General features: G+C 47.4%; 1 protein-coding gene across 2 annotated transcripts in view; it reads right to left on the bottom strand.

The window, feature by feature from the left end:
• Nucleotides 1–12,340, bottom strand: part of TJP2 (tight junction protein 2) — a 134,036-nt gene extending 121,696 nt beyond the window's left edge. Inside the window, exon 1 of one of the 2 annotated variants that reach the window (XM_029202538.1) lies at nucleotides 11,638–12,340. The gene's annotated coding sequence lies outside the window, so the exon portion shown is untranslated. The remainder of the gene's footprint in view (nucleotides 1–11,637) is intronic. The other variant, XM_029202539.1, reaches the window with a different exon arrangement.
• Between the last annotated feature and the right edge of the window lie 855 nt (nucleotides 12,341–13,195).

Raw genomic sequence — 13,195 nt, 5'->3', positions numbered from 1 at the left:
GATGGAGAGAGATGGCTCTCTCTCCACACGCATGCACTTAAGAAAGGCCATGTGAGCACACAGTGAGAAGGTTGCCTTTTTCAAGCTAGGAAAGCAACCCTCACCCAGAACCGGACTATGCTGGCACCCCGATCTCGGACTTCCAGCCGCCAGAAATGTGAGAAACAAATGTCTGTTGTTTAAGCCCCCCAGGCTGCAGTAATTTGTTATGGAAGCCTGAGCAGAATAAGGCTGGAGATCCAGCCCACAGGGTGTTCAGCTCACCGGGTGCCGCTTCCTCAATCAACCCTGTGTTCCTCAACCCCAGTTTTCCATGCTCCCAAGTGGACCACTTCAACCTTCCAAGTGTCCACTTAGATCTCCTGCCCTTTGGCAGCTGAGGTGCTGGTATCCTTTGATCCACCTCTCCATCCCCAACGGGAGGACTCTTGGCTCTCCTGGGGTGGCTCCCTGCTGAGCAGTCCTTCCAGCCTCCAACGCCACCCACGCTCCAGAAGATATCCAGAATATAACCTCACACTGCCCAGGGAATCAACATTTGGACCGCCCCTTTCTCTCTGTTCCCGCTCCCCTTGCACCCGCTGCTGGGCCAGACTCTGTTTCCCTTGTGTCGCTTCTCTCATTATACCTGTGTACTATCTATCTCCCTCACTAGACTGTAAGCTCTGCTCTGAAGGCAGATACCTATTTGGCTGACATTGCATCCATCTCCTGTTGGGTTTTCTAAGTCCAACCCGATACTCCATTCATTCATTCACCCCTGGAACAACCACTGAACTGCTCCCTATCCAACACTCTCATGGATGTTGTACCTACGAAAAATACAAAACTGTCCCCGCCCTCCAGAGCCATCCAGTCGAATGGAGCAACAAGTAACTGCAACCCAGCACACTGCAGTAGGGAGGCGAGCGACCATGGAACAGGGGTGGGACAAAGGAGAGAGGGGACCATCCTGCCCAAGGGGCTTGGCTTGGGAAAGTCTTCACAGAAAATGTACTTGAGTTAGGTCTTAATAATATGAGTAGGCATTCCTGAGGCAGACAAAAGGAGCTGAGGTATCCCAGGCAGAGGAAAAAATATCCCCAAGAGTCAGAAAAGCAAAACAGCGAAGAATGTTCTCAGATCGGTTAGTGGGATGAGCTGGCAGGAAGGAAGCCTGAGGTGCACCTGTGAACTCAGGGCTAGAGATGCCTTCTGACCTTAGGCTCTGCACACAGCAGGTATGGCAGATGCCACCCCCTCCTGCTAACACACCCTTCCCCTTGCCTAGATGTAGCTGAACCATTACATAGTGAACATGTCCTCTGTGCCAGCCACCGAGATAAGGGCTCCCCACAGGCATTACCTTGTTTAATTCTCACAAGGTCCTTAAGAGGTGGATGGAAATTCTCCCTGTTTTCAGATGAAGAAACTCAGGCACCAAATGCCTAGGTTAACTTTCCCGGGGCCACACTGGTAAGAAGTAGTGGAGGTGGGATTCCTACCCAGGTTGGTCTGATGACAAAATTCATACTTTCTGACACCCACTAAGCCTGGGTAGGTGCCCTGGGGCCCTTGGTATGTCCCCATCATAATGAAATGGAATTGCCTCTTTATGGATTTGTCTCCCTCTAGGATCCCATGACAGCAGAGACTTTGCTCTGTTGACCACTGTACCCCTAGCAGCTGCCACAGGGCCTGGCAGGGTATGGCACCAATGGGGCATGCTGAGAATGAATGAACACATGAATGAACAGGGCTTTGAACTCTTTGCCAATGTGCCCTCTCACCCTTCTCTGTCCCTGAAGTGAAGGAGGCCCTATTACCCTCCTAAAGCCAAGATCTAAGTGCAAAACCCAAGTTCACTTCTACCCTCTGCCGCTTTGGTCAAAGGGAGAAAAACTCCTACAGAACCAGCCTCTGAAGCCGCATGGACGGACCCCTCCTCCAAGTGCAAGGGCTTCTGCCACCGTCCTTGCTTTCCGTCCTCGTCCCCATCTGAGCACAAAAGCCTTAACATCCTTTGAGAGGCCTGCTTCCAAGACTGGCCCTTGAACGGTGTCAGGGTCTGAGGCACCTCCCACCATTCTCAGGACTGATTAGAGTTGTCCACTGTCCCTAAACTCTGTACACAAATAATGCGGTTTAGTCTAAACATCTGCTTTCCTTCTGGGCGTCTGAGCTTTTGGTACATGCTCTGCAGAGGATGCCACCACAGTAAGTCCGCAGAAAAAATACCCCGGGTACTGAGTCTTTAACGGACTTCCCTGGCTGGCGACATTTCACACATGTGGTCTATGGGAATTAAGCACGTCCTGCGTAGCTCTACTGGGAGAAGATACTTGGAAGCTTGCGCCCGGTGTTCTCAGATTGTGATCGTGTACTTTTGCCATTTGCTGATTTTCCTTTGTGCTGTTTCACAGTAATAATCACAGAGGTGGCTATGACTATATGCTAAGCCTGTGAGTCTTCCTAGTGAATCACTGAAACTGGAGGTGACCTTAAGTATCCCGAGATACAATCTCTCCCAGAAGCAGGACTGAGAAATACCTCCTGTCCAGTTCTGACCATTACCAGAGGAATTGCACACCCTGGGCCCCCAGGCATGTAAAATTGTGCAACTGGCTGAGTGGGATGGAGGACACAAAGGTGAGTCTAAAGTAGGTGGTGGTTACTCAGCTCCTGAGCTCAGCAGCAAGTCGCAGGCAGAGCTGGGCAGGGATAACACCCACTGATGCTAAGTCCTCTCCCTCTGCTGACGGCAGGTGCCCCCAGCTGGTAACACAAAACACTGTGGGGCAGGTTTGGGCCTTGTTCCAAAACCCAAGAGAAGTGCTTTATATCCTCAGGTACAATGAGGATTCCTTTCAGAAAAATATGAAATAAAATTAGGAGATGTTTGTCTCACGTCTGTGAAACTGCAGGGAGGGTGGGACACAGCTCAACCTCACAGGACCCAATAGTAGTGGGCCGCCGCCCTTCCTGGATTTCTTTTCTGTAGCAAACCTTCTGACCTTCACAGCATTGACTGTCAGCACCCACCCTCAGAATAGGCTTATGCCAAGTTATGCTAAGGAGACTAGACACCTGGTAGCACAGATTTTTTAAGCCATTAAGCTGAGCAGGCAAAGGTGTGAAAGGAAGAAAACTAAAATTCGATGGCCACTACTTGCACAAAGGACTCCTGCTCTGGCTTACAAAGCTCCTCGGGTTCTAGGTTGACTATGATTCATGGTAACAGGCAAGAGGGAGAGGGCCAGTCACGACTCCAAGACTGTGGCCTAAGGACGCCTTATCTTATGAAAGTAAGTCCACACTTGGCCCTGTCCCCAAGCAGCCTATCCCACTACCTGGTAACGCTGGCCTTCCTAGAAGTGGTGAAGAGGCGTGTCCTCAGTCCCCTGTTTACATGGAGCTGGGGGGCCTCACTGGCCTTTGTCTCCTCAGAATTCTCTCCCCACCTCTCCCCCATCTCAGAGGCTTCTCTTCCAGCCACCCATCCCCACAGAATCCCTATGTCCCAGTTCCCAGCCCAGCCTGGGTCATATCTACTTCCTCAGCTCTACTAAGCTCCTATACACACAGGATGCATGAGCCTCGTCCCGTCCCCTCCCTCACTCTTGCTCGGTCCCACACTTCCAAATGCCTCCAATCCACTGGTTCTCTAAGTGAGGCCCCCAGACCAGCAGCATCAGCATCACCTGGGTACTTGCTAGAGATGCAGATCCTCGGGCCCCCACCCCAGACTGACTGACTCAGAAACCAAACGCAGGGGGTCAGTAATGTGTGTCTTAACAAGCTTCTAGGTGATTCAGACACAGCTCAGCGTGTTAGGACCACTGAACCACACACTTCCATTTGCTTATTCTAAGGCTGTCTTAATTTTCAAATGGAAGTGATTTTCATTTTCTAAATCCAGATGATTTCCCTGTTTCTCTTACTGCTCCCTACAGTTGCCAGTAATACAAGAGCCAAACAGCACAACCCAAGTTCAATAGAGTGGGCCTCTAAAAATGCCAATAGGTATTTTAAAAATTCAGGATTGATTTGTAACTGTAGAACATGAAGGTGATTCTCCATATGGCCATAGAGAAAAAACACTGCCATGCAGCTTGGTAAAGAACAAAAATGTACCAACTCACATCAAAATGTCCATCAGCCTACCCTCCTGTTGCGGGTACTTGAAAATAAAATCAAGAGTACCCTAATAGGGCTTCCCTGGTGGCGCAGTGGTTGACAGTCCGCCTGCCAATGCAGGGGACATGGGTTCGTGCCCCGGTCCGGGAGGATCCCACATGCCACGGAGCGGCTGGGCCCGTGAGCCATGGCCGCTGAGCCTGCGCGTCCGGAGCCTGTGCTCCACAACGGGAGAGGCAACAACAGTGAGAGGCTCGCGTACCGCAAAAAAAAAAATAAAAAAAAAGAGTACCTTAATAAAAGATATCAACAATTTATTAATATGATTTGTAAAGTATATTCTTACATATTTTAATAAGTAGAATGGACAGATGTTAACCAACAAAATATCAAACGATATTTTCGTTCAAGTGTTTAAAATATCCATCATCGGGACTTCCCTGGTGGTCAGGTGGCTAAGACTCTGCGTTCCCAATGCAGGGGACCCGGGTTCGATCCCTGGTCAGGGAACTAGGTCCCACATGCCGCAACTAAGTGTTCGCATGCCACAACTAAAAGATCCCGCACAGAGCAATGAAGATCCCGTGTGCCGCAACTAAGACCCTGTGCAGGGTCCCCTAAATAAATAATAAAATGTCCACCATCAGCATAAGCATATTTTTTGGTGTATCAACATTTGAGAGGTGCACGATTTTTTGGTGCGCATTAAATCAGCATATAGAAGAAAAGTCCCTGCCTACTTACTCCCCTTCGCCTCCAAGAATCTATGTATTAATTCTTCACTCAAACCCTTTGGAACATCAGGTACTACATGTACTAGGCCCCAAGGCAAATAAAAAGATGAGCCAAAACCAAAATAAATTTTAAAAGAGCAAAGGGCTCAATTTACATTTTTAGTATTTTTCTAAACCATTGAAACTAGGGAATTTATTCAAAATTGATTTTCCTCTTCCTCTACCTCTAGTGTTCCCTACCTCTAGTGATTTTCCTCTTTCCTCTTCCTCTAGTGTTCCCCTAGAAGAGGATTTATAAAAAGGTCAGGAAAGAATGGCTTAATAAATAAGCTCCTGAAAAAATGTTTAACATCATAAGGCATCAGAGGAGTGCGAATTAAAATTACTTCACGGGCTTCCCTGGTGGCGCAGTGGTTGAGAGTCCGCCTGCCGATGCAGGGGACACGGGTTCGTGCCCCGGTCCGGGAAGATCCCACATGCCACGGAGCAGCTGGGCCCGTGAACCATGGCTGCTGAGCCTGCGCGTCCGGAGCCTGTGCTCCACAACGGGGGAGGCCACAGCGGTGAGAGGCCCACGTAACGCAAAAAAAAAACCACACACACACAAAAAACTACTTCACACCATCTAGGATGGCTAAAATAAAAAAGACTGATTTGGATGTGTATAAATTGAAACTCTCACACATTGCTGATGAGATAGTAAACTAGTGCACCTACTCTGGAAAAGTCTGGCAGTTCCTGAAAATATTAAATATAGAGTTAGATATGTTTCTCACTTGTAGGTATGTACCCCAAAGACATGAAAAAATATGCCCACATAAAAACATGAATGTTCACAGCAGTATTATTCCTAATAGGCAAAAAGTAGAAACAACCCAAATGTCCATCAACAGATGAACGGATAAACAAAATGTGATAAACACAATGGAACATTATTTGGCAATAAAAAGAAGAAAGCTCTGATACATGCTGCAACGTAGATAAACCTTGAAAACATTATGCTAAATGAAAGAAGCCAGAAATATAGGACCACATATTGTATAATTCCATTTACAAATGTCCAGAATAGGCAAATCTATAGACAGAAAGTAGATTAGTGGTTGCTTAAGGTGGGGGAAGTAGGGCATTAGAAGGTGCCAGCTAAGGGGTGGAAGGGCTTCACGAAGGGGTGGTGTTCTTTTTAGGGCAACAAAAAGGTCCTGAAATTGATTCTGGTGATGGTTGCACAACTCTGTGAATATACTCAAAATCAATGAATTGCACACTTTATAGGTGAATTGTGTGGCACGTGAATTACATCTCAATAAAACTGTTTTTTAAAGAATGACCTAGAAGCTAGAAGAGAATTACAAACAAACTCAGTTAAGTAAAATGTGTGAGGTACCTCAGATGTGTGGCTTCTTCTGTCTCCTTTGCGTTGTAAATTTCTCCCAAATGAAGGTAAGACATTTTTATTATCATTTTACAGTTTACAAGCATTTTTATAAAAAAGGTCTTTCTGAGTCCTTACTATAATCTTAGGGGGAGATAATTATTTCCCTAATTTTACGTTTAGGAACACGGTGGCTCCAAGTTTATGAGGTTTATTCCCGCTCAGTCAGCGGGTCAGGGTAAGTATCAGTTCTTTTGCACCTGAATTCTGTGCCCTTTCTTCCGCACTGTGTAGCATCTTGGGGTGCCTCGTAAATACCATCAGGTTGATATGCAGAGATGGTACTGCTGACCGGTCTCAGTAAGGAGAATGCCCATGACTTGCTTTTTCTGGGAGCTGGACTAGCTATGCTAATGCTACATTCAAGCCACATATAGTCTAATTGATCACTCATCAGAGGTCTTGTGGTACCATGGAAAGAACACTTCGCTGTTGACTCCTTTGCTCTTTTGGAATTTATTTCAGTTTGGGCTCATTTTTTATTTGCTTCAAAGCCTAGAGCAGCTAGTACCTGATGTTCCAAAATATTTGAATGAAGAATTAATGAGGGCTTCCCTGGTGGCGCAGTGGTTAAGAATCCGCATGCCAACGTAGGTGACACGGGTTCAATCCCTGGTCTGGGAAGATTCCCACATGCTGCGGGGCAATTAAGCCCATGTACCACAACTACTGAGCCTGCACTCTAGAGCCCGCAAGCCACAACTACTGAGCCCACGTGCCACAACTACTGAAGTCTGTGCGCCTAGAGCCCGGGGCTCCGCAACAAGAGAAGCCACAATGAGAAGCCAGTGCACCGCAGTGAAGAGTAGACCCCACTCACCGTATCTAGAGAAAGCCCGCGCACAACACTGAGGACCCAACACAGCCATAAATAAATTAATTAATTAATTAAAAAAAAAAGAATTAATGAATACATAGTTTCTTGGAGGTGAAAGGGAGTTAGTAGGCAGGGATTTATTATTCTACATGGAAGGACCATGGAAAAGACCATATTCTACAGTAGGAAGGCCCAGGTTGGCTTCAGTCTTCTCATCTGTAATATTATAAAAAAAGAAACACCTCTCTCAAAGTCATTGTAAAGATTTATTGAGAATATATATGAAAATGCCCAATTCAAAATGGGCACTCGACAAAAGTTCATTGACGTTGGATCAAATAGTCTAATACCTTGATACCTTAGGGAGACCAGTGGGTTTTTCTGCACATTCAGGATTCTGAACCTCAGATCTCAAGAATGAAGACCAACATCAAAAAGTGTTTATTCGATTTGCCAAACTGAAACAATGACTACCTAATTTTAAGGAAGAATTCATCATTAATTTTATTTCATATTTAATATAAAATTGTGTTCTCTTGCACTTTCAGATTAATTTCTTAATATCTTAGTTTGCATGTGTGTGTGTGACTCCCAAACCTAATTATATATTGGAATCACCCAAGGTGTTATTAAACCTACAGATTCCAATGCACGGAGTCTCACTCAGAGAAGGTCTGGAGTAGTTAGAGAGGTTCCATTTTTACTAAACTCCCCAAGTGATTCTCTAGGCATCACTGAATTACTGATAAATCCATTCACCGAACACTTTCTAGGAATGTTTTCTCCTGTGTGGACTACAAAATAGCATTTTTTCACCAAACAAAACACTGAACTATATTGCTATTTCGAAGAGAACACAGTGGAGGAGGGGAAACATTTTCTCTTTGCCTTAGCATAATTAAAAAAAAAAAACATTCTGAAATTTTGTGAATGCAAGAATCTCGTGAAAAAGAATTTTCTGCGAAATCTTGCCTATCTGAATTATCTTCATTCATCATTTCAAAGGGACTTTTCAATCAAAGAGAGCTCTAAGTTCCTTCCTACAAGGTGACAGCCTCATTCTGATGAAAGTCATAAGACAAAAAAAGTCAAGGGTCTTAGAGAAAAAAGAATTTGGGAAGAATTTTAAGGATCTGGCACTATTCAGCTACTTATGAAATCTTCCCAATATCTCTGATCACTTATGTATTCTGAACCACATTCTTGATCTATAACAATGCCTTTGTTAGATCATGAATGAAACCATTTTTATTAGCTTGCCAATTCACATTTCTGTTCTCACTGAAAAGCATGTCCTCAAACCACAACCTGGATAATTTTGAGCAGATGCAAGCAGATTACTTTCAGTATTACAAAGCTTTCTATAAATTAGGAGTTTGGGATTAACAGATACACACTACTATCTACAAAATAAATAAACAACAAAGACCTACTGTATGGCACAGTGAACTGTATTCAATGTCTTGTAATAACCTATAATGGGAAAGAATCTTAAGGATATACATATGTGTGTAAGTGAATCACTTTGCTGTACACCTGAAATTAATCATTGTAAATCAGCTATACTTCAATTGAAACAACAACAACAAAGCTTTTCTAAATTATACAAACAGTTTTACAACCAGAAATAATGTTCTTGGACCATTAGACTCACTTAACATTAAAGCAGTAACAAAATAGATTGGGGTCTTTTAGGAAATTATTTCAAATCTTTCTTCCTCCTATATATACGCCAGCAACAACACTTTTTCTTAAGCTTTCTTTCAACTACTTTCAACAATGAGTTTGGATCAGTATTAAAAAACAAAAACAAAATGCTAAACTCAATGTAAACACGACCCCTAAAATAAAGCCAGTTAAAAGAAGCACAGAGATTTTACCAGTCATCTGCACCTAGTTAATCAGTGCAGATTGAGCCCTGGGTAGTTCCATTCCTTTCCAACCAGACCAAAGAGGAAGCCCTCATAGTTTCAGGTTGTCTCCATTAAAAGAAAGCACACGCACTTCAAGAATCTGCAGTTAAAATGCCAAGTCCACCAGGCCAGTGACCCAGGAATTTCCAAACGTTTATTCATATTCTGAGAAGATGATTTTAGTTTTACTTTACATTCCTGTTCAACCTTTTCTGTACCCTACAGAAAATGTCATTAACAGTATCCGGAAGGTCAGGGGCTGGGAAGAGCGGGGAATAGGGTATTCTTTAATGGGTACAGAGTTTCTGTTTGGGACGATGAAAAAGTTCTGGAAAAGGATAGTGGTGATGGTTGCACAACATTGTGACTGTACTTAACGCCACTGAATTGTACTCTTAAAAATGGTGGTTGGGGGCTTCCCTGGTGGCGCAGTGGTTGAGAGTCCGCCTGCCGATGCAGGGGACACGGGTTCCTGCCCTGGTCTGGGAAGATCCCACATGCCGCGGAGCGGCTGGGCCCGTGAGCCATGGCCACTGAGCCTCCGCGTCCAGAACCTGTGCTCCGCAATGGGAGAGGCCACAGCAGTGAGAGGCCCGCAGACCCCAAAAAAAAAAAAAAAAAAAAAATGGTGGTTAGGACTCTGCGCTTTTATTACTGAGGGCCTGGGTTCAATCCCTGGTGGGAGAAATAAGATCCCACAAGACGCCTAGAGGGGCAGGAAAAAAAGAAAAAAAATGGTTAAAATGACAAATTTTATGTTGTGTGTATTTTATCACAATAATAACGATGAAAGAATCAAAGTACCTAGAAACAAAAAAACCCAAAGGCTTAAGGAGCCTGGCACCTGGGGTGGAGGAGGTGCTGTGACCCATAAAGCTGTAGTGTGTTTGTCCTGGTCTGGCAAAACGAAGGTTCAAATGTAGGACTGGATGGACATGTAGGGAAATGTAAATCACTTCTTCAAACTGGACAAAAAACTTCACCCCAACATAACCCTCTGCCAGTCTCAAGCCTTAATATGCAAAGGGTCCCCTGGGGACCTTGATTGAGCAGTTCTGGATAGGTCTGAAGTCCTGTATTTTTTTAAATTATTATTTTTTTTTTTTTTGCGGTACGCGGGCCTCTCTCACTGTTGTGGCCTCTCCCGTTGCAGAGCACAGGCTCCGGACGCGCAGGCTCAGCGGCCATGGCTCACGGGCCCAGCCGCTCCGCGGCATGTGGGATCTTCCCGGACCGGGGCACGAACCCGTGTCCCCTGCATCGGCAGGCGTGAAGTCCTGTATTTTTAACAGGCCCCCAGGTGATACCGCTGTTGCTGGACCTTGAACCTCACTCAAAGCCGCAAGGCCCCAGCGTGTCTGACGTAAAGACAGTCACCCTATCAATCTAACCCTTTAGAACCACGGTCCCCTCACCGGGAAACGTGGAGGTTGATCATGTGTTTCAGAAGAATTGGCTAAGGACTTAACTTACCTCCCAACCACAGTCTGTAAAAGTGCGCTGAGAAACTTGGATAGAAGGCCTGACTGAATGGAGCCTTCTAAGAGAACCCACTCACCGCGGGACTAGCAAGCAGCCGCAGCTGATAAGGATAATTGACAGCGGCAGTTTCGCAGAAAGCCCTCAAGCCGACTTCAAAACAGTCTTGAAAACACCCTTCTCAAGCTCGAAGAATGCCTGGAATTCAGTGGCCTTTATCCAACATAAAGATGTCCAACTCAGTTTTGACTGAGTTCCCTATAGAAGAGCCTCACAATGTAGCCCTTGAAGACTGACAACACCCAGCATGTTGAGAAGCTCGGCCCCTTCCTTACAAATGGGTCAGAAAGTGCAAAAAAAAAAAAAAAAGTTCCCTCAAACTCTGCCGAGCTGGGAGCACAGATCTCGGCTCTCGGGCTGCGTGGGCTGACAAGCATCTCCGGGGTTCTCAGGTGTGCGCACTTTCCAGGCTCCGCGGCTGAGACTCCGCCGGCAGCCCAGGCGGCGCCCACCTGCTCTCAACTTGCCAGCGCCTCCCTCGGCCCGCGTAAATCCAAGCCACCAGATCCTGCCCCCTCCAGATACTGCAAACGCAGACTGCGCCGACAGAAACTCTGAGGCCCTTTGAATCTGGTTCAAGAGAAGCTCAACAGAAAGTGAAACAGCCCCCATCCCTTGGGGGAGAAGGCTCCAGGCCAGGTAGGAAAAAGAAGGTGGCTCCCAGTCACCTGTAGCTGCCCCAGCTGCGCGCCCAAACCCACTTCCAGAATGGTCCCCAAGAGAAACCCCGTGATTGTCATCCCGGAGGGGGGTATGGGGAGGCAAAAGTCAGTTAAGCATCCCCAGAAAGGGAAAATAATCAATGCCCAATAAGGTCCAGCCCGAATCCACAGGGGCATGGGGTGACAGAGCATTTACTCACGCTGCCCCCCACCTCCGCCCCCATGAAGGACCAGGGGGCAAGCGCCCCGCCGCAGCCCGCAAAGCCCTCCCCCGCCAGAGTCGGGACCGGAGGGAGATATGCCGGGCGCTGCCGGAGCGTGGAGGCTGCGCCTGGGGCGGCTTTTCTCCGGCCTCGCGGAGGGCAGCGCCGGGACGCCTGCGGGCGCTCAGTGGCCACCGAAGGACCGGGAGGAGGGTACTCGCCTGGAGACGGGTGGCGGCCGCAGTCGGCGGAGTCGGGGGCAGGGCGAAGGCGGCTCTGACGGGCGCCTGGGAGCCTCCGACGCGGCGCCGGCTGCTGGGCCGGTGTTCACTGCGCTCCCCGCGCGCGTCGCCGGCGGCGCCTCGCGGAGCCGGAGTGCTGGAGGCGGCCCAGCGAATGGGCGGGCGCGAGTGCCCTCGGCCGCTGCTCCTGTGTATTATTGTGACTCAAGCTATTTCCTGTTTGGAGGTTTGGGAGAAAGAAAAAAAAAAATCCAGGGTGGGGGCAGGGGGATCGGGGCGGCGGTGAGCCAGAGAGCGGCGGCCTGGAGGAGACGAGGGTGGGCAGCGGCTGTCACCTGCTTACTTCGAGCCCCCGAGGGTGCCTAGCGCGCGAGCCGGAGGAGAAATGTAGTTTATTGCAGTGCTACTTTGGGGTACTGGGAAGGACAGAGGGTGGCTCACACACGCCACCCGGCGTTGGGGTAGGGGCTGCGGCCGCAGGGACCACTTGGTCACTCCAGCCCGCGAGCCCACTCCCCTGCCTCTTTCCTTCTCTGCAAAACTGCCGCTGAGCTTTCTTCCCCGCGAAGGGCAAGCGGAATTCGCTGTGCTGCCTTCTTTCTTCGTGACCTGGTCGGCTTTTCGATCCCTTCCAGGGGTGTGAGCAAGGAAGGGGTGAGCGTCGTTCCCCTTTCAAAAACTACGGGAGGATCGTTGTGGACCATTGTGGGTATTTGGTGGTATCGGCGGGGGGGTGGGGGGGTGGGATGGGAAGGCAGGTTAATTATTTTGGTGGAAAGTTAACTTATATGATCAGCTTCCGTTCCCCTCCTCCACCAACCTCACCCTTAGCCGGATCACAGGGTCTGAGGCCCCAATCCGGAAATACCGGTTCCTCCCGCTGGGACAATAGGTGAGGGCGGGAGCGTTAACCCGAGGGCTGGCTTAGTCACCACGGGAATCTCTGCTCCGCTGGGAGGGCAGAATCCTCCTAGTACCCAAGCGTGCAACTGGCAAGCAGGTGCCTCTTCCATTTAGTCTTGTTAAAAATCCTGGGAAGGTTATGGGGACTTATTGTTTAATGGGTGCAGAGTTTCCACTTGGGATGATGAAAAAGTTGTAGAGATGGATGGTGGTGTTGGTTGCACAACTATGTGAATGTACTTAATGCTCCTGAATTGTGTGCTTAAAAATGGTTTGAATGGTCAATTTTATGTTGTGTATTTTACTACCAAAAAAAAATCCTGGGAAGATCATACCCTCATTCATTCAAGACAGCTTTGCTTATGATTGCCAAGCCCCCCTTCCCTCTTCCCTGACACAAACGTTTGCCAGTAGTAATGGAATAAGTAAAACTAAAGTTCATTTAGTTTAGACTTTGTGGGGGGAGTACATATCAACAAGTTATTCCAAGAAGTGAGTAGATTGAGCCTAGAGGACAGTACAGTTTTTAAAAAGATGAGCAGTAGTTTGTCAGAAACATAGTGCTGGCAAGATGAATAAAGGTGTAAATAGTGTCTTACTGTTTATCTAAGAAAGCAGGAACACATAGATACAT

This window comes from Monodon monoceros, unplaced genomic scaffold (assembly GCF_005190385.1).
Source record: "Monodon monoceros isolate NGI ecotype Baffin Bay Population unplaced genomic scaffold, NGI_Narwhal_1 Super_Scaffold_5, whole genome shotgun sequence".
In the NCBI taxonomy this organism is placed as follows: domain Eukaryota; kingdom Metazoa; phylum Chordata; class Mammalia; order Artiodactyla; family Monodontidae; genus Monodon; species Monodon monoceros.
Note: the sequence above shows the minus strand (reverse complement) of the source record. Positions and strands in the feature narration are given on the sequence as shown.